General features: G+C 42.7%; 1 pseudogene; it reads right to left on the reverse strand.

Moving 5' to 3' along the window:
* Positions 1-2,724: 2,724 nt before the first annotated feature.
* LOC118992506 (gamma-tubulin complex component 3-like) overlaps positions 2,725-22,623 on the reverse strand; it is a 63,374-nt pseudogene continuing 43,475 nt past the window's right edge.

The raw sequence follows: 22,623 nt of genomic DNA on the forward strand, positions 1-22,623 counted from the left end.
TTCAGTTCGAACACCACAGCGAGCAGACCAAGTTCACGCGGCCAGATGGCCTGGCCAGCATCCTTCCCATCTGTGGCTGCACTCGTCACCCCTAGTTTTCTGTATGGTCACAGTGGGATGACGAGTGACTGTTTATGTCATTCCTCCTTTAATTCAATAAGTCTGCGCTGAGTACAATGCCCCGTATTGTAAAAGGTTCTTCAAGATATAAAAGTGTAAGTTTCCAAGCTAGCTGAGGATTGCCTCAGATTCACCGTTTCCTTTTCGTTGTTAGGTTCTCTCGGCTGATTTATCTTTAACCTGAAAACTCAGGTTCAAGTTTCTGAGCCAGATATTAGCAGTTATAACACTCTCAGTCTTGATGTTTGCGGTATTATTATCTTTGTTTTTTAATTTATCCCCGAGGTTCCCCGCTGAGTGTGAAACTTTTCTTTAAATATTAAACAACTTCTCTGAGGTTTGGAGACTTCACCTCACTTTTGCCAGAACCTATTCTTGAGGGAAGAACACTCATCTGTCAGTCGTCACCACTGCTGAGTGGAGGCCTGTCCCACATTTGGGACTTGGACATGGTTATCTCTTCACTTGCTTACTGTCTGCTGCCTCATGTCACTAACCGCATCAGGAGCACTTGGCCACCAACGCCATTTGGTCAAGACTGAGAGCACCACTGGTCATTTGGATGGCCAGCCAACAATCCTTCTTGGTCCTCCCTTGGTTCTGCCATGCCCTGGACTCTCTGCCTGGCTCACACTGAGATCCCTGAATGAAAGCACCCGAGGCTTCTGAGATATAAAAACCTATGATAGACAAACCCTACCATCCTTTTTATGCTAGTTTTTTCCCCCAGCTGGACAGCACCCAAGTATCACAGTCTCTCAAAGCATTTCACTCTAACTCATTACCTCCCAGAGCTTTTAAAACTAACCATCCCATCTGTTTAGAGCAAACAATTTTAAAGTACTGATCTCTACACGGCTTCAACCTTCCCAACTATGTACCTCTAGGTTGAAAATCCAGAAGAAGTATAGAAAAGTAATTAGAGTGAGAAGCCTGTGTAAACAGTAAGTGTTAGCTATACTGCAACGTTCTTAGTGGGAAAATATAATTAGCTGTAAAATAGTGAGGTGAACAGGAAGAACCCTAGAAAGCATGCAAAGGTGTTGAAAGTAACACATCATTTGTCCTTCCTATTTTTAAAATTCTTTTTAAAAAGATTTTATTTATTTATTTTTAGAGAGAGGGGACGGGAGGGAGAAAGAAGGGGAAAGAAACATCCATGTGTGGTTACCTCTCATGTGGCCTCACTAGGGACCTGGCCTGCAACCCAGGCATGTGCCCTGACTGGGAATCGAACCAGCGACCCTTTGGTTTGCAGCCCATGCTCAATCCACTGAGCTACGGGGTCTATTTTCAAAATTCTTAAGTTGCCCTGTAGTAGATGCCTATTGTTTCCTTGCTAAGTATGTTCTTTTCTGGTGTTAAAATCTCTCTTTTTTATTTCAATCACTTTTCAGGCTCTGTACATGAAGTAGCCCTGGCTTCCTGGGTGGCACATGGACCAGGCCTTACTAACCAGAACACTCCATTCCCCCAGACACGGCATTAATTCAGGGATGAGAGCCTGTCTTAAGACACACAAATCAAAAGCAACTTATTTGAGGTAGTAAATGCTAACATTAAAAATGATGGAAACCTTTAATTTTTGAGAACAGTTTTGTCCACCCTGCAGACAAATCCTGTTACTGAAGAGTAGAGCATGGCCTTAGAATGTGATGGAATCAGGAGAGCATGACCCTGCCATGCCTGAAGCCAAGTGGATCCATGGTCCTTGAACTATTCAGGGGCACAGACAAGCGATGCTTTGCATTCGCTTAAATTAAATTTCTCATTTTAAATTAAAACATTTTTGAGAAGTCTCTGCCTTGCCTTTAGGATGATGAGGATTTAGCCTGGGAGACAGACAGACTCGTGAGGGTGTCAGTGCTGGGCGTCAACACAGTCAACGGGGGAAAGCACATGCTGTGATTAAGACACACACCTGGCAACTCTGCAGCAACAAATAAGGCCTAGCTTTTAAAATATTTCTTCTCTGTCATGGGGAGTTCGATATATGTAAGTAGAAGATTTATTTTATTGCCCTGCCTGGTGTGGCTCGGTTGGTTGGGTATCATCTTGCAGAGTGAAAAGTCTCCAGTTCAGTTCCCCGTCAGGGCACATGCCTGGGTTGAGGCTTGGTCCCTAGTGCGGTGTGAACAAGAGGCAACCGATCACTGTCTTTCTCCCTCCTCCCTTCCCCTCTCTCTAAAAATAAATAAATAAAATCTTTGGTTTTAGAAAGATTTATTTAACTGTGGAGGTCTTGTTAATGATACGAAAACCATAGTTTTCCAACATGCTGCTAAAGTCATTGGAAACCACTGTAAGATCAAGTCCCTTCGAGGGGAACTTTTTCAAGCATTGGGAATTGGGGTAGAATGAATCAAATGACAAATCTCTCTGCCCTTCTGTGTTGTCATGAAAATATGAATTGCCGAGCTTTATCATCAAAATGAACGTGCCATGATACATAATTTATTTTAGCAGTGGAATCGTTTGCAGGCACTGTAAGTTGGTTACATAGCACAGAAAAGCCCAAAGCAACAGGGGTCTGAACAGAATAGGCTGAGCTGATCTCCAGTGAAGGAAACCTGAAAGCAATCAGACGAGAGCGGGTCTGTGTCCTCAGAGACCCAGGGCCCGCCGGCTCTCCAGGTGTCCTCCGCCGTGCTCTGAGACGGCTTCTTGAGTCCCACCCATCGTGGCCTCGCTCTGGGCAGCTAGGTGGACACAGGGACAAGAATATGCCCCACCCTTTAAGGGGACTCCCAAGAGTCACATGAACATCTATGGCCAAAACTGGTTCACACGCTCTCTCTTCAGTCGTTTTCATGGCCTGGTGAAGTCTTTTCATCTCACTGGGTGGCAATGTGCCCAGCTGAAGATCAGTGATTATATTACTAAGAAAAGGGAGAGAATGAATATTTGGGAGAAGTGTGACAGAATAGGGCAGGAATTCAGGGATCCTGCATCTCTGAAGGCGACAAGATATCAGTGTTTCTCAAACTCAACATGTCTGAAAGGGAGCTATTGAATTGTACATGATGATGAATGTACAATGATGCCAGGGCTGTTCTTTGAAAAATGTGTTCCAGCTTCTTCTGCCTTGTCTTTCTCAAATCCCCAAAATGCACACACACAAACTAGCATTTCCAGCACCCATGTTTTTTTATTCATTGCGTAAGCTAGGCTGTTCATGTGTTTGCTGATAATGGGTTTAAGTTAATGATAAAAATAAGAAGTGAACATGTTGTTTCCTCTTTTACTACGCATAGTTTCTACTTTTTCCTTCCCTGCCAAATGAAATCAAAACAATCAGCTCTTAGACTCAGTGAAATTTCATTTGGTTGAAACAGCTGGATGATGTCAGAAAAAGGACCAATGCCATTGGAGGAATTAGACAAAGGCTCTTTTTCAACCATTCATTGATTATCAGCCTGTCACCAGCACCTCACGACCTCTCCGTAGCTTCCCAAAAGCTAAAGGACAATTAGGGGAGAAAAGTCTCTTCCTGGAGGTGTGTGTGGATTCTGGTACGTGAATGTTCGCCTGGCTGCCTGAAAGGAGGGTCAAGGAGTTAATAAAACCTTAGGATATCACAATACGTTCAGCTCTGATGTGCCTTGTGTGACACCTACCAAGAACGGGTCTATGAAGATGAACCACGTAAAACTGCCAATATTTGACAATTTTGCCAGCAAACTGGCAACATAATACAGTCTAAGGATGGTGCGTGAGAGAGAGATCCAAAATGATACATCCAAGATCAAAATAAAGTAAACATAGCTTAAGAAAAATTGGGAAAACCACTGGACCATGTGGGCTCTTGAACTCGGACAGTGGCACGCAAGAATTCAGCTCAGTGAAGAACTGAGCACTGAGTGCTGCAGGCAGTGTTCCTAAAGCTCACAGCTTAATTTAGCAAAGCTATGCTGACCCTTAAAGGAGCCTGCTTTTGACTGCTGCCTGGAGCAATGGCTCTTGATAAGCTCCAGGTCCCGGGAGATAGGGAGACCCAGAGACAGTCTCCCAGCCTGGAGCCAAACTCAGCTACTGGCTGGACAGGTAAAAATGTGCATTTTGTCATTATCACATCAGGGAAGAAACACTGAGTTGCTATTATATGAGCAGATCTGGGAGCTGACTGACGACATCCAGAAAACTACTGCACAAGAGAAAACAAGCACAGAAGGAGAAAGAATGTCACTGATAAGAGAATGTCAGAAAACTGACCCGCAAAGCTGAATTTCAAAGTACATGAAGAAATTTAATGCTAACGAAGATAGCCAACTATTAAATCTTTAACATTGACTTATTCTAGAGAAAGTAGTGTTTTATAAAAGTTTGACCAGAGACTTTAAACCATGAAACAAAACCAAGGATAAATTAAACAAGAATGGGAAAAGAAATAATCTGAGATTCTCAAAATTAAAAAATATTCATGGAAATAAACGTTTAATAGATGCTGTTTACTCTAGAATGGAATGAGTGAAGAGACAATAAATGACTTGGCAATTCATCTGGAACACAGCACAGAAAGAGAGAGTTTAAAATTGTGAACAGTTAAAGGGTCTCAACTTCTCCGAGCTTCCATTTTCATCTGTAAGTTAGGGATCATAGCAACTCATCACACAAGGCTTTTGTGAGGATTGGAAAAGTTAATGCATGTAAAGTGCACAAACCTGTCCCTGGAATATAGTAGATTTTATTTCAGCAAAGCATTAAATAGGTAAGTAAGCAGAATAGGAAAATAGGAAAAAAGAGTTTTGCTATCATGTAGTCCCCAAATGTATTTATTCCTTTGAGCTATTTGCCTAATAAATGAATGGATGAATGTAAAATAAAATCACATGATGATATATTACCCAATATTATTTTTAATGCTATATCGGATGACCATTTCTCCTTCATTTCTAATGAAAGCAAAGAATGGAAACCATTTGACTCAAGGAAAGAATTGTCACCCAGTCATCAGAAGTACTTACTTTTTCAGCACCCCACCCATGTCTCTACCTTTCCTAGCTTGTGACCCCAAGGTTCCTGTGCCCCTGAAGCATCAGAGTCCAGCTGTAGATGGAAAAGTGATAAGATTCTTTTTTTTTTACATGTCGGCAAGAGCAGACTTAAAATGAATCATTGGTTGAAGTCAAGATTACAAGAAGGTCAGTTATAGGTAAGAGTGCACCTGAAAGCTGGAAGGCTTCGAACTGGCCCCCCCAGACCTGCCTGTGGCAGCATGCCTGGGACAGGCTGGTGACCTCCCAGTGGCATGCTGCCCATTGGGGGTCTCCTGATAGCAGCAGACCTGCAAGTGGCCACGGCAGCCTGGAGCCCAGTTCAGTCTACCCCAAGGGAAGCAGTAGGAATATCCCCGTTTCTCAGTGGCCTGGAGAATTTAGATGTCCACAGGCGGACCTACAGTTTGGAGCAGGAGGAACCCAAACAAGAAGCCATCAGGGAGGTGACTGCACAAAGGGGCCCAGAAGCAGGGACTTGGCTCCCAAGTTGGCAGCAGTCACAGGCCCTGACTGCTGCCCCTTAAGGAGGTTGTTTCCGTGACTTCTCTTATCTGTAAGAAGTTAGCTTTTGTTTGTTAGCCGAAACTCTGTTTACTGTAGGACTCGGGGTTTGGCCAAATCCTAGGCTCATTGGCTAGAGGGCCTGGCAGTCAGCAAACATGGGAACTCAGGAGAGCAAACAGTGGGCCTGAACTTGGCCTATGCTCTCCTACTGAAGCAGTGGGGTTCTGCTGTTACCCCCCAGCACCATGCAAACCTGGAAGGTCAGTTCCCACTGTGCTGCAGGACTCACTGGCTTTGCCGGATTGGTGGGTTTGCCTCAGATGGCTTCCTCCTATTTACCTACAGATATAAAATTCTCAGGTACATGAAGCTCCTTTTCCTATTGCTTGGAAATAGGATTTTTAGCTGTGTCCCTAGTCATGATTTTTACACCTATGAGCGAATGCAGTCAAATTGTCAGTTATTTTTAAAAAGTTACAGGTTATTTTAAAAGTTCCAGATAATAGCTGGCTAGGCAATGCCATACACTTTCACGAGGCGTGGGCGGGTGAGGGGCACGCAGGCACACTCAGCCCTCGCAGCAAGGTGCCCATGTGAGGACTCATCACCCCAGGAACAGATCGAACCTCTCACCACAGCCCACACCAAACCCCAATTCCATGTCACCCGCTTCCAGCTGCTCTTGGATTATCCGCTATATTTTGTTGCACTCTTTTGGGGGGAGGTGGTGAAGCAAGGAGTACGGAGAGATTCAAGAAATGTATTAAAATTCCATGTAGTTGTGGGAGAATTTGCTAAGTACCAAGTGCTTGATACAATGTTGTAAAGGCATCGTATCATCAAAAGCCAGGACGTACAGACACGATAGAGCATTCCCACAGAAAGAAGAGTAAGAAAGACCCCGGCTGAGCATCCCAGTTGGTCAGAGCGTTGTCTCAGTATGCCAAGGGTGCAGGTTTGATCCCCAGTCAGCACGTGTCAGAAGCAATAATGCTGCATAAATACATAAGTGGGACAACAAAGTGATGTTTTACTTTCTCTCTCTCTCTTTCCCTCTTCCTCCCCTCAACCATCCCTCCATTCCTTGCCTCTCTCTAAAATCAATGAATCAAATTTTAAAAAAGAAAGAGGAATGAGAAAGGATAAAAAAGATAAAATAAAAAGTTAGACTTTGAAAGGCCCAGGAGATTATTTGAAGGAACGGTATCAGACAATGAGAACCGACCAAGTTATTTTCCGATGTTAGATGGCCTGGTATCACTGAGGGAACTTTCCATCTGATTAAAAATAATTATTGCTGGCATTAAATCCAGTTGGAATCGCCCGACATAATTTATCTTCTGGTTCATGCTGCTACCATATGCCTGACATTGTGGAGCAGAAACATTCTCTTTCATTCTGATAAATAGCACTTTGTAAATATTTAGAAACGAAAGCTCTGGATCGCTGAACAGTTCTGATGGGGGACATGTGCAAACGGGTCCGTTACTCATGTTCCTGACAGACTGTTTGGGGTGCGGGGACCAAAAACACTCAGGGAGCCAGGTAGGCCTTTCACGGAAGTCTGGTTCGGAACACACAGCAGCTGGGGGAGCGGCTGGGCCGTCCTGCGGGAGCCGTGCTTCGCGAAACCACGTGTCCTCTGAGTGAGACATTTCGCTGTCTGGCTAGTGCTGCGTGAGATGACAAACTGCCACGTTTATTAGGCCAGCTTTCTCTGGGACCCTTGTTTCAAGAAAGAAGCCACACTGAGTGTGACCTGTTTGGCGAGAGGGTCTTTTAGAGGTAAAAGAAATCAAATGGAGCTAAAATGAAGTCACTGGGGTGGGCGCTGATCCAGTGTGACAGGTGTCCTTCTAACAAGGGAAGACTTGGGCACAGACACCTGCATAGAGGGAAAGCAATGTGAAGGGTCAGAGAGAGCAAATGATCGTCTGCAACCCAAAGAGAAAGGCCTGGAACAGCTCCCTCCCTCATGGCCCCCTGCCAACACCTGGATTTGAGGTTTCTGGCCTCCAGAACTGTGAGATAATACGTTTCTGTTGGGTTAGCCACCTGGTTTGTAACACTTTGTTACGGCAGCCCCAGGAGACTAACCCAGAAAGAAACCTACCCATTGGTCGTGAGGAGCTTCTCTTTGGGGAATTTGGGTCCCCTCCCTCTCCAGGCCAGAGCTGCTTGGAGGAGTCTTCGTTCTCTTCCCCACTCCCGTCAGGGTGGCTCATCGGGTCACTGATGTCGGGATGGGGTGACTGTGTGTGGCCTGACCTGTTGTGTCTTGCTCTCTCTGGGACTGTCAAGCCCCAGAACTCCTCCTTCTGTTTTCTCCAAATGCTTCCTTGTGGCAAACTCTTCAATCAGGCGGCACACTCCCTGTGGTGGGGCGACCACCTTTCTCCAGGCCCTTCCTTGGGCTCCATTCAAGGAAAGGAGGAAGAAGTTCTGAGGCGGCCTCGGGCTCAGGCTGGCTCTCTGTGCGGCATGTGCAGTGGAAATGCTAGTCGTTCGGTATCAGTTGCCTCAGTGAGTTGGGAGAACACTCTGTTGTCTGGGACTCCGGTGCCCTGAACAAACCCCTCAGAGTCCATGTGACACAGACAGTAGTTTGTGGTGGTCCCTGACCGTTCTGGGCACTGGAATTGGGTGATAGAGCGCATCCTGGTGGTAGAGATGTGGGAACGCCCCTCCCACTGGAGCTTTTAGAGGAATGTAAATAGTAGTAGCAGAAACAGTCAGTTGCTATTGGATTCAGGTTGGAGTTTCCCGTTCATGTGGTTTGTGGGCATCTGACACCTCCCTTGGCTAGATGATCATTCTCTCTGTAACTGTTGATGATGTTTCAAGAAGTCTATAGAAAATCATTCTCTAAGTATTTTTAGATCATTTCCAATGCCCCCCCCCTTTTTTTTTGTTAAGGAACATCTCATCTGTCCCGTGGATATTCTGAAGTCTGTAGCTTTAAACTTATCATCGGCCAGGAGAGCAAAGAGGAATATCTTAGGACACTAATTTATATCTTCTTGTTCATTGTTAAACATCACTTACCATCTTGAATATATATTCCGAAATAATTGCCATGCATAATTTATCAGAGTGAAAGAGTTTTTCTACTCAGAAAAGCCAAGGCCTGGGAGCCTGGTAATACAGAAAATGAACTGCACAGAAAAGAATGTAGATCATCATTAGAAACAAAGAGCACGATGAAGCAACAGGAGGGAAATGCAGGGCAAAGGAGCAAAGTCATTGTTCTTCAAGTTCCCAGAAAAGATGCTCTGAGGAGTTAGAGATCCTGCTTTGCTTGTTCTCCTGGAATGGTTGACCAGAGCCCGGCCACGCAGTCAGACAGAGGGAGGTGGAGTGAGGGGGTGGGAGGGCGAGATGAAGAGCGAGTATGAGCGGAGTTGGGAGACTTCGAGAAAAGAAGTAGAGGACGTTTGTGTCCGCATGCATTTTCTCCTGACTGTACGAACACAGATAACATTAAACACCAGGGCTTATCTAAATAGTCACCAATTCCTATAGCTAAATACTAGACTAAGTGGTATTTTAAAATAGCATCGATATAGAAAAAATGCTATGGTTCTTTATCCCTTAGCAAAGAAAATACTTTATGTAGAAAAGATGAATATCTTAGGACACTAAGACATTTGGGCTTTTCGGGTTATGCACCAAACTGACACAAGTTAACAGCTTGCTAATGAAAACAGTAGATGGTTTGGGGAAAAGACGTTTCAGCATTTTTTACTAATGGGTGAGAAGGAAAGTTGTTTGAGTAGTAAAAAAAACCAAAAAAAAACAAACCAAAAAAACCCCAAAACAACCCCCCCCAAAGCCATGCATGCGGACTGCTGTCCAAAGTTATTATTGAAGGATGGATGCACAATTCACTTCAGACACAGTGTGAGTTTTCAGTTTTCAACCCTGTTGGACTCCGACTGGGCCAGAGGAATTTGGGAGGTACTGGGTTCCCCCGCATCTTTCTGGAGAATATGGCGAAGTAAAATGTGGAAACGGAGGGCGGGGAGCTACTTCTCCCACCACTGGGAAGACGTCTCAGGGGGACGAGGGGTTGGTGTGTGATGACAAATGAACCTGCAGCTTGTGTTTAAATAAGAAACTAGCACGTGTTGAGAAGGGTTGGAGACTCTTTAGAAAGACACGTGGACAGTTCTTGCCCAGAGCTTCGGCACCGTCTCAAAGGCGCTGTGGTTAACGTTCTGCCTTTAGTGCTTTTTGAGCAGCACCTAAACAACACTGTCTCCTAGGAATGGCACAGCCCATCTCTATGGTTTGACACACGCCTTGGGAACGTTGCCCGCTGCCTCCTTCACGCTTCTCAGTTTTACTCACTCCTCAAGGGTTCTATCAAATTGCAATTTTTTCCCTTAAAATTTCTCGACATGCCCAGGCAGTGGTGATTTTGATGTAATCCCATAAGACTTAATGCTTATATTGCCCATAGCTGGTATGAATTTTGCTCAACTACAATTCTGGGTTGACAAAAAAGTGACTGAGCAATGAATTCATTCTTCTACCAGGATGCCTGCCATCATTGTATTTTTTTCATATTAAATTAAATGACTGGGAATTCCACTGGCCAGAATAGCCAAAAAAAAAAAAAGTCATTCTCCATTCTTGTTGGGATTCACTGCTCTACCCCTTCACTCAAAGCCACCGGGAGTCTTATGTAATCTACCATACTGCCGTTTGTTCTCCTGGGAACTCCGAGATGCCCCTTAACCAAACCTACACGGTCCTTTGATAGCAGTCAATTCTGCTGCCTGTGCATGGTGTCTCTGAAAAGTCTGGGGGTTCTAGAGCGCAGAACACAGCCCACCCTTGAGAATATCCCTCTGCCATTTCCTCACAGGTATGTCCACCTCCAGAGAAGATGTAAAGGTTAAGTCTTGAAAACCCTGGGGAGGAGAGATCCAAGAAGGCAGAGGGGTTGGTGGAAGCTGCACAAACCTCCTCCCAGGACCAATCTGTAGTTACAACTAAATTGTAGAGAAATCATCCTGCATCACCAACTAAACAGTAGCTGGAGCGAAGCCTTATAACCAAGCACAGACAGAAGAAACTGCTTCACCACCACGTGGCTGGTAGAGAGCAGAAGAGGTGTGAGCTGGCTGGCTGGGCTCCCACGGGTGGCAGTTGAAGTTCCGGAGGGATATTTCAGTGGCCAGGGTGTTCCCCCTGAGAACGGTGGGGTCTAAACACCAAGTTGAGCTCTGCAGCCTAGAGCAACAGAACTAGGAAAGGAACCCAAATAACATCTGGCTGTGAAAAGCAGCTGAGTTTCTGTCCACCAGTGAGAGACAGCTAGAGACAGAGACAGCCTCTTAAAGGGCCAAAGAACACAATTTCACTCGTAGCCACTTACCCTGGGCTCCGGCAGAGGTAGGACAGAGTGGACTAGAGACATGCGAGGGGGGTCAGGGGCTGCTGAGTGAGTCACCCCGATCCCTGTTGCTGGGTCATTCCCCACACTGCAGAGCCCTCCCCTCCAAGAGGCATCAGCCTGAGGGGAAGGAATAGCTCTACCTGCAGGAATTGCTCTGACCCACCTGGTGGAGCTTAAACTAGCCTGTGGAATGCAGCTTGAGGCTATATCAGTGATTAAGTTTAACAACTAAGATCTCTGGGAGCCCTGAGACTCACTGACCCTTCCCCAGGCCTGGTGCTGCTGAAAGCCAGACGTATGTGGTGCACAGTCTCATTCTTTCAAGGAAGGAAAGAATAAAGATCAGAGCGCACATACGTGGAATGGAGCATAGAAAATAATACAGAAGATTAATGAGTTCAACAGCTGGTTCTTTGAAAAGATAAACAAGACTGACAAACCTTTAACCAGATTCATCAAGAAAAAAAGAGAGGTCCCAAATAAATAAAGCCAGAAATGAAAGAAGAGAAATAACAACTGACACCAAAGAAACACAGGTGACTACAAAAAATATTATGAACTCATAAAAAAATTGGACAACCTGGATGAATGGATAAATTTCTAAAAACATACAATCTTCCAAAACTAAATCAGGAAGAATCAGAGACTCTGAATAGACAGATTACACCAACTGAAATTGAGGCAGTAATCAAAAAACTCCCAACTAACAAAAAGTTTGGACTGGATGGTTTCATGGGTGAATTTTACCAAACATTCCAGGAAGAACTAACACTTTTCCTCAACCTATTTCAAAAAATTCAAGAGGAGGAAAAGATGCCAAGCCCATTTTATAAAGCTAGTATCACCCTAATTCCAAAACCAGATAAAAACACTACAGAAAAAAATTACAGGCCAATATTGCTGATGAGCATAGGTGCCAAAATCCTCAACAAAATGTTAGCAAACCGAATACAGCAATGCATCAAAAAGATCATACACCATGATCAAGTGGGATTTATTCGGGGAATGCAAGGTTGGTATGACATTCACAAATCAATAAATGTGATTCACCACATAAACAAATTGAGGGTTAGAAACCACATGATCATGTCAGAGATGCAGAAAAAGCATTTGATAAAATCCAACACCCATTTATGATAAAAACTCTCAGCAAAGTGGGATTAATGGGAACATATCTAAATATAATAAAGGCCACATATGACAAGCCCCCTGCCAGCATCATGCTCAATGGGAAAAACCTGAAAACATTCCCCTTAAGATTGGGAACAAGACAGGGAGACTCCCTTCACCTCTCTTGTTTGGCATAGTACTGGAAGTCCTAGCCATAGAAATCTGACAAGAGGGAATAAAAGGCATCCAAACTGGAAAGGAAGAAGTAAAACTGTCTGTAGTTGCAGATGACATGACACTGTACATAGAGAACCCCAAAGGTTCCACCAAGAAACTGCTAGAAATGATAAATGAATTCAAGGAAGTACAAGATACAAAATTAATATTCAGAAATCAGTTGTATTTTTATATGCCAACAATGAACTAACAGGGAAATTAAGAAAACAATCCCACTCAGTTGCTTCAAAAAGAATAAAATCCCTAGGAATAAATCTAGGACATAAAAGACCTGTATTTGGAAAATTATAAGACACTGAAGAAAGAAATTGAAGAAGAAACAAAATAGTGGAAGCACATACTGTTTTCATGAATAGGAAGAAATAATATCATTACAATGTCCATACTACCCAGAGCAATCTATAGATTCAATGCAATTCTTATCAAGATTCCAATGACATATTTTACAGAGCTAGAACTAATATTTCAATAAATTATATGGAACCACAAAAGGCCCAGAATAGCAACAGTGATCCTGAGAAAAAACGAAGTTGAAGGAATCATGCTACCTAATATCAAACTATCCCATAAAGCCAGAGTAATCAAAATAGCATGGGAGTGGCATAAAAACAGACATATAGATCAATAGAACAGAACAGAGAGCCCAGAAATAAACCCACACCTTTATAGTCAATTAATATTTGACAGAGGACACAAGCACATACAATGGGCTAAAGATAGTCTATTGAATAAATGGTGTTGGGAAAATTGGACAGATGTGTTCAGAAAAATGAAACTAGACCACCTTCCTACACCATACACAAGAATAAATTCAAAATGCATCAAAGACTTAAATGTTAGACCAGAAACCATAAAAATTGTAGAAGAAAATGTAGGCAGCAAAAATCTCAGACATTTATCATAGCAATATTTTATTGGATGTATCTCTCTGGGTGAGGGAAACAAAAGAAAAAAATGAACAAATGGGACTACGTCAAACTAAAAAGTTTTTGCACAGCAAAGGAAATCATTAGCAAAGTAAAAAGACAACCCACAGAATAGGAGAACATATTCACCAAGACATCTGATAAGGGATTAATATCCAACATTTATGAAGTACTTGCAAAACTCAACACCAAAAAAAATAAACAATCCAATTAAAAAATGGGCAAAGGACCTGAATAGACACGTCCCCCAAAAGGACATACAGATGGCTGATAGACATATAAAAAAGTGCTCAACGTCACTAATATTCAGAGATATACAAATTAAAACCACAATGAGATATCATCTCACACCCAAATGAAAACCACAGTGAAATATCATCTCACACCGGTCAGAATGGCTATCATCAGTAAATCAACAAACAGCAAGTGCTGGTAATGATGTAGGCAAAATGGAACCCTTGTGCACTGTTGGTGGGACTGTAGACTGATGCAACCACTATGGAAAGCAGTATGGAGATACCTCAAAAAATTAAAAATGGATCTGCCTTTTGACCCAGTGATCCTACTTCTGGAAATATATCCAAATAAACTCAAAACACTAATTCAAAAGAACATAAGCACCCCATGTTCACTGCAGCATTATTTACAATTGCCAAGATAGGGAAGCAGCCCAAGTGTCCATCAGTAGATGAGTGGATAAAACAACCATGGGATACTTACACAGTGGAATACTATTTGGCCATAAAAAAGAAGAAACTCTTACCTTTTGCAACAGTATGGGTGGACTTGGAGAATATTATAATAAGTGAAATAAGCCAGTCTGAGAAAGACAAATACCATATGACTTCACTTATATATGGAATCTAATGAACAAACTGAACTAATAAGCAAAATAGAGACAGGCTCATAGAGAGCAAGATGACAGCTATTGGGGGGGGAGGGAAGGTCAAGGGGTAGAAGGATCTAGCGAAAAGGAAGAACTCATGGGCATGGACAACAGTGTGGTGATTGCAGGGGGGGAAGGTAAGAGGGGATCAAACTGTTCAAATCAAACAAGCTCCCAAGCCCTTGTGATTTTTCCCCTTAGGGCCAAAAGAACAGCTCACCTATCCCTTGCCTAATGAATTTACCTTGATTCTTCATGGGCAAGAAAGGGGGAGGGGTGTCAGTCTGGCAGTTCTGTGGACAATGCAATCCATGGGGTAGTCTTTCTCACCATCAGATCTATACTGAAAGTGAGAGAATAGAAGGGCTCTGCCTTTGTACTGGTAAGCTGTGCACATCCTACTCTCTCAAGCTGGCATAATACAATGCATTTGTTTTGAATCTGATTAAAACCAGGAGTAAACAACGCATATTAATTGATCCATGCATTTTGGTAAACAATACATTTGCGTCCCTGTATTGATTTTTCTGAGCTAGCCAATAAGATGAGTAAACCTTGCATTATTTATCACTGGTCACCCAATGTCACGTTTAAGCCAACAGAACTGGTGTGCTTCCTGTGTCTCCTCAGGAAAAGTAGCAGGCTGATTTGGAAGAGGTCAGGATGCAGCATCAGATTTTCCCTCTGAGCCTTTCAAAACTCAACAGAAGGGCCAACCACAGCTGTCTGTCTTCTCCTCATCAGGTGAGTACACACGTGTACAAGGATAGTGCATCTGTAACCTTTGAAAGAAGACAATAGGCCAAAATTAAATCAAGTGTATTTTTACCAGTCAGATGAGTCATTTTCCCCACGAGGTTAATTATCATTAATGGCTTTAATTAAGGAGTCACAGGAGGTATTTATCTTGGAAAATGTGGATCCATGTGGTTTGCACTATTGGATTTTCGTTCTCTGCTGTGATTGTGCTCTTTCAAAACACCCTGTTAATGTTGAATCTCTTTGGTGCTGTGTGCTAATGTTGTGATGCCTGGGAGCATATATCACAGTGACACTGGCCAGGTTTAGCCTGGCATTTAACTAACTGTAGAGCTAGAATTATTCTTGTGCATTTGAGGCTTACACGTTGGAATTTCTAAGATAAATGAGTCAGTTGCATCTATTCTCTAGCAATTAACTGGTAATTGGGGCATTTAATCAGAATACGGACTTGAAGGATTTAAGTCTGATTAGATGCTGTTGGCATGAAAACAAAGATTCAACTCCGAGTCCATCTCACTCATCTGTTATGTTCGCACCCTAAGTCTAGATCGAACACAAATACAGCTTGTCAATGAACACTTTACAAATAAATGTATACAAATAAATGGATAAAATTTTAATTTATTTAGTTTATTTTAGATTTAATGTTATGCATCTACTTGATGCAAGAAAGTTGCTCATTAGCATGTAAACATGAATAAAAGAGCTGTTGAATTCCAGGAAGCCTCAGTTGGCCTAAGTCTTACTTCAATCAGAGTATAAATCAAGGCAAATAACTGTACTTCAGTATCTTCTCTGTAAAATAACCACCACACTTCATGATCCATGCAGGAAAATGCAATAGACATATTTTTATGGTTCACACAAAAATAACCAAGATTAAACACATATTAGCAAAAGTCAGTAGTTGAAGCCTGGCCATGTATTAGAATCACCTGGAATGTTTTCAAACACACCGTGATTCCTGAACCACACCCCAGACCTGTTAGATTAGAATAACTGGGCCAAAGACCTTTGCATCCATTTCTCAAGTAGCTTAGGTGATTTTAAGTGTTAGGAAGTGTTACCATAGGCAGAAAGAAAGAAAGAAAGAAAGAAAGAAAGAAAGAAAGAAAGGAAGGAAGGAAGGAAGGAAGGAAGGAAGGAAGGAAGGAAGGAAGGAAGGAAGGAAGGAAGAAAGGAAGAAAGGAAGAAAGGAAGAAAGGAAGGAAGGAAGGAAGGAAGGAAGGAAGGAAGGAAGGAAGGAAGGAAGGAAATAATAATAATAATAAAATAAACTTAACTTTAATAATATGGGTACAGAGTTGTAGCAAGAAGATGGAAAACCCTAACAGTCTATGAGGCCAGAGGAAAAGCAGGTGTGGGTGCAAAGGGGCGGGGTGGAGGCTAGGGCACAGCAGCTGTCCTCTGGCCATCTGAGTCTGACCCTGCACTTGCCTCTCCACTCATGAGTACTTGACCCTGCTACCAGCAGAAAAAACTCACAGAGGATGGCCCGTGCTTCACACCTGCCTCTAAAGTGCAGGCACATGTCATGTGAGGCCTCTTCACTTTTGCAGAATAGGAAGACGCTGTAAGAGAAAGGTGAAGTGTGGGATGAGTTAGATAACCTCAATGTTCCTCACAGCCGTCCCCAGGAGACCAATCCATTCTCTTAGTTCAATTACCATATTTTTCCATGTATAATGTGTACCTTTTGCTCAAATTTCTGAGAGAAAAATAAGGATGTTCGTTATACCTGGGTAGAGCTAATTCTGTATCTATATGTTTATAATTTTTTATTTATGCTTACGAGTTAAAAGTGTAACTCTAGACTTACCTCTCTTCTTATGCCTCCAATAATGTCACCATTACCCACCCAGGCATCCATACAGCTCTGAAACCATATGCTGGGTTCCTTCCTTTGCATCACCTCCCATATCCAATCTCCTAGAATTGTCTGTTCGTCTCCTGGAACCTTATCAATTATCCCGTCCTCTGCAGCCCCACTATCTGTTCTACTTTGAACCTCCATCATTTCTACCTGGATTTCTACAACAAATTCCTAATTGATTTCTGCTAGGACCGGTCTTCAACCCCTGAAATCTATCCTTCATACAGCTGACAATAATTGTGTTTAACACAGACGTGATCACATCAACTCCCTGCTTAAACCTCTTCTGTGATTTTTCATTATATATTGCAAGCCTTAAACTCTGGTGGCACATGAAACTCAAGAGTCCGTTATAAACACATCTTGGGGGCTTTTAAAACTATCAATAGCTGAGCCCCACTTTAGACCGAGTGAGTCAGAATCTCTGGGAATAGGGTTTGGGAATCAATATTTTTAAAAAGCTCCCTGATTTATTTTAATACGCAGCCAGTGCATTTAGACCAAATTCTGTTCTGGTTAACTATTTGCTACAAAACACAACTTAGCTGCTCAAAAACTTAGTGGCTTAAAACAACCACCATTTCATTATTTCTCACAATTTCATGGATTGTGAATTCAGAGAGGGCTTTCCTGGGTGACGTCCGGGTCCACGTCAGCTGGGGTCACTTGTCGGTGTTTAGATGACAGATGGGCTAGTCTGAAGGGTTCAAGACAGCTGGCCGCAGGTGAAAAGGCTGGGCTCCACGTGTGCACATACATCTCAGATTAATCCGTCTCGTTTCGTGAAGGACCACTCCTGTGGCCTTGCTGCCCCAAATGGGGCGCACAGACCAGTACGTAGGCAGCGTCACCTGGGAACCTGCTGGGGAGCGCAGTGACGGGGAACAGTGTCCCCAGACAGAGGGCAGCTCTGAGCCTAAGCCTTGAGAAGATCGGACTGTTTCCAATTAACTGTGTCCCAGAACGTGTTCAAAAATAGTTACAAGAATACCAAAATTTGGCACTCAATAAAGTAAAATTCACAATGCTTTAGGACCCAGTAAAAAATTACCAAGATGCAAAGAAACACACAAAAAAAGACCTATAATGTGAAGAAAAATTACCCATCAAAACCAACCCAGAAATGACACAGATAATAGAAGTGGTAGGTAAGGACATTAAAATAGTTATTTTTAATGGTATACATATGATAGAGAATGTTGAAGAAAGATGGAACATTCTTCTAGAAAAGCGCCCAACTAGAACTTCTAGAGATAAAAACTGGAATGTATAAGATGAAAACTACATCGAGTAAGATACTACCAGATTAGACACTAATAAAGAAAATTAGTAAATTTAAGGATGTAGCAATTGAAGTCAACTGAGACATAGAAAAAAACCCCTAATAAACAAACAAATAAATAAAGCATCAGTGAACTGTGACCTAATATACATGTTGAATATAAGAATGAATTTAAAAATGCATACATGTTTGAAGGAAAGGACCACATTTTTTCCAAATTTGGTACAAATTATAATCCTACAGTTTCAAGAAGCCCAATAAACCCCAAACACAAATACATAAAAATGAAGAAAGCTATATAGAGAACATGATAATCAACTTGCTTAGAACTAGTAATAAAGAGAAAATCTTAAAGCAGTGAGAGCGAAAATACCCCCTATTTTCAGAAAACCAAAGGCTAAAAATTATAGCAGATTTAATCACTGGAAACAGTAAAAGCCAGGACACAGTAGAGCAACATTATCAAAGTACTAAAAGTAAAAACACACAATCTAGAATTCTATGGCCAGCACAAATATTTACCCAAATAATGGTAAGATACAGACTTTCCAGTGCAGAAAAGCCCAGACCGCCTGGCCAGCCAGCCAGCCAGCGTGTCCAGAGATGGTAAAGGAAGTTCTGGCAGAAGAAAACCAGCCCCAGAGGGAGCATAACATGTAGAGATACAATGTGTGAAAACAAGAAATATGCAAGGGCCTGGAGGAAGGCGGTGCCAGGGTGTTGGTGTGAGGTTCTTACGCTACCTGTGAAGAGGTAGGGTGTCACTCCACATGGGACTGGGGTAAGGAGAGCAGGAAGAGAGAGGGATTATGGAAGGACACGAGAAAATTGGGGGGGTGCGTGACTGGCATGTTCATTACCTGGACTATGGTTATAATTTTATGGGAATGCAAATGTCAAAACATCAAATTGTGTACTTTATGCACAACTTGGTGCACGCTGATCACCCAACAATAAAGCTGTAAACAGGAGAAAACACACATGAGACACAGGGTGGGGCAAAGTGGGTTTACAGCTGTTCGTATGGAGAATAATCCAGTAATTAATAAATAATAACACAAGAATAAGCTCTGTGTTTTGCATATTCATGACTGTAAACCTACTTTTGCCTACTCCTGTATAATTTCACAGTCATTGGACTTGCAGAATTCAAAAAGTTCTCAACGATATCAAGTGTTGTCAAGAATATGACTGTACACTGAGAAACAGTGTGACATTTGTACAAACTCATTGGAAAGATATTTAGCAATAGAAAATTGGAGATGAACAAATCAACATACCTTCAACTTTGTATTTCTACTTTCAGGTAATTACCCTAAAAACACTCTTCCACATGTGCACTTTCTTTAAAACATGTATAAAACATATTAATTGTGGTATTGGTTCCAGTAGCAAAAAATTAGAAACACCTTGCATGCCCATTAATAGAATAACAATAAATATATTTATGTGTTTATTATAATGTGTTGTGCATTAGAGAGCACAGGAAATTGTGGCATCATCATAAAATGGCATGTAATACAGCATTATTTTTCTAACATTCATATGAAAAGGAACCTCTTGAGGATCTTTAGATCTGGGGTGGGGCTTGAGGTTCTTGCTTTTTAAGAAACCCCTGGTGATGCTGATACTTCTGGTCCATGGTAATTTTGTGTAGCAAGACAATACTGCATGAATGAACTAGATATATATGTATGCATCAACATGGACAGGTCTAAAAACTCAGAGAAAAAAGCAAGTTGCAAAAAGACTTATACAGTACGATGGCTTTGGTGTCAACGTTTAAAAATACAAAGCAGTACTAGACATTGTCTGTGGAAATGAAGAGACATAAGATCTTTTTTAAAAAGATTAAAATCATGGATACAGAGAAGGTGATTTTAGGTGTGGAGGAAAGGGAGCGGAGCTGGAGAGGGAAACAAAATTCTCCACTTTAATCAAAATATTCTATTTTGTTTATATTTAAGAAAACTGGAAGTAAAATCTAAAGCTAACATTATTTTCTTGTTGGATGTATACACAAATGTTTTATAGGATTCTGAGAACTTTGACATTTTAAGCTTATAAAAACAAATATAAAAGGTAATAAATTAATATCCAAATAGAATCTATTATACAGTTCAACTTTCATAATAATAATAGTGCTAGAAATCTACACACCTGGTGCTGCAATGGCTGTGTTGCCACTGGATTCTGAAGCCAGAGAGACTCACTGAAGTCTCACCGAGTGAGGGAAGACCTCCTTTGGTTATGCAGAACCTCTTGGTAGAAACCCCAGCACCCTCACCTTTTTTGCAAACTTAGTTTCCCTAAGCAAATGTTTCTCTGTAACATGATTTTCTTTCTTTGGGCATCAGATGGTGCCTTCATGTAGCTGAAATTTGTGGGATATATGTATATGGCTGGTGCAACTTGATTATAACAGAATATTTTGACTGTTGGTGGTAGTGCTGTGCTTAAAATGTCAGTGTGGGAATGGCGGCAGCCATGATTTTGAAGGGTAGTCATTGTCCTCTGGTTGCCTATAATGTGACAACACAGCTCGGCCTTCCGGACGGGTTACTGTCTTTGAGAGACAGGACCGCACTAGCCGGCCTCTGAAAGGAGGGTCTCCAGGACAGTGTGAGCAATCAGGACAGTCACCTACCCTGTGCCTACTGCTGTTGCAGCTGCTGAGACCTTTAAACACTCCGGCTATGTGTCCCTGAGTGGACGAAGAAGAGCCCGGCTTCCCAGGAACCTGCAGACCATCAGAACGGACCCCTCTTTACTGTCAGATTACACCGAGCCCTGCCTGAATCCATGAGAAAGTTTAGCCCTTTCATTTCCTGTGAATCCATCCCTTTTCTCTCCACTCGGTCATGGGAGGACAGCAGGTCGCGGGAAAGCGTGCTTGTGTTTGCTCTGCGCTCCGAGTCTCTGCTTTTGTGTAGGGAGGAAAGGTGAGACTTCATTTCCAGGACTAAAACACGGACCTTCGCCATCCTGAGAGATTCAGACAGGTGCAGGGGCCCTCGCAGCAATGATGAGTGAACCTCAAAATGTGATCCAGCCTGTCACTCACTCACACGGACACTGTGATCAGTGTCAGGCTGGGCCAACAATCTGCCATTGAGGGCCCTTGGCAGGTCCATGGAGTTGCTCCTCTGGGGGTGGAACTTGGCTCCTGTCCCTCTAGCCACCTGTGGAGGTGGGCATCCACTGCCCCCATTGTTTGGGAAATTGGAATAATGCCACTGTACCTTGAGGCCAGAGATCTTGTCACCATTTTGGCTAAGAGAGAAGAATGCTCTTCTGTATTTAGCCCAGGCAGGGGGATGGGAGAGAGAAGGAAGGTTGTTGGTAAGGTTTACTGAGCCCCAGAGTGCTTTGGTGCTTAATATACAGTTCATTCCGTTTCACACAACTAAGCCCTTTTTTTGCAATGACAAGTGCTGTTACCTGGACTAGGTCAGGAAGATTCTGGTATCTGTTGTCAGGCCCTTCCTGCAATCATCTCTCCATGCTGGCTCCCTGGGCCCATCTCCTCCTTTGTGATAACTTCTCTCTGCAGACTGTTGTGCTCTGGCTCCTGTTGGGGCCAACCCAGTCCATCCAACGTGGCCGTGTGGCGTGATTCCCAGTAGTGTTCAGCGTTCAAGTCTTTTGTTTTCCCCAGGATACTTTCAATTCAGTCCCTGTGTAATTTAGTGGCTATAAAAGGAAATGTTAAGGGAGGGGGGCAGAGTCCAAATCCACTTACCAGGGGCTCCAAAGTCTCAGTTCCTGTCTAAGAAACTTTGTATTGCAAGTGCATTGACTTTGTTCGTTGAGTGTTTCCGTTTGATTTCCAACTGACCTCTGTGACCTCGGTGATATTACCCAGATATGTCAGACTAGGCTCAGTGAATTCTAAGTGAAGCAGTAGGTTAAGGAAGAGAAGACTTAATTGGAGAAGGTAAGATGAGCTAAGCATGGAAAGTGAAGGATTTAGAAAACGACTGTGAAAAGTGACATTTTAGGTTGTGAGTCTTTGGAGGAGGTCAATAGGCCACATGAAGAATTCCACGATGAATGAGCTTGGTATACTTGGGACAGAGCTCGCGGCAGGAAGTGACTCAGATAGGTGGAGTGAGTCTCCCGGAGCCCTCACAGTCAGGCAGGTGTGGCAGGCCCAAGAAATCCAATGTGGGTTATTGAGCGAATACAGACAGATCTGCCTGGTATACAAATAACACGGGCGTGAAGACAGGGTCCGGAGAGCGAGAGGAGAGCAAGGACGCAGGGAGAACAGACACTGCTGCCTTGAACACCTGGTCTAAGGTTGAACTACCCGAGTCATCCCCCCTCACTCTCTCTCCCTCCTCTGCTCACCCCCTCCTTCCCTTTCTTTTTCCTCTTCCTCTTATCTTCCACTTATTTATAACCTTTCCATGTTTATTGGTTTTAATATTATTTTATGTAAAGCATTTCTCCCCTTGGTAAAAGGGCCTTTGTCTACACAAGAATAAAAGCTTAATTAAGATTAATTTTACAACATTAA

Source organism: Sturnira hondurensis, unplaced genomic scaffold (genome assembly GCF_014824575.4).
Source record: "Sturnira hondurensis isolate 20B ecotype Veracruz unplaced genomic scaffold, ASM1482457v3 Scaffold0008196, whole genome shotgun sequence".
NCBI lineage: Eukaryota > Metazoa > Chordata > Mammalia > Chiroptera > Phyllostomidae > Sturnira > Sturnira hondurensis.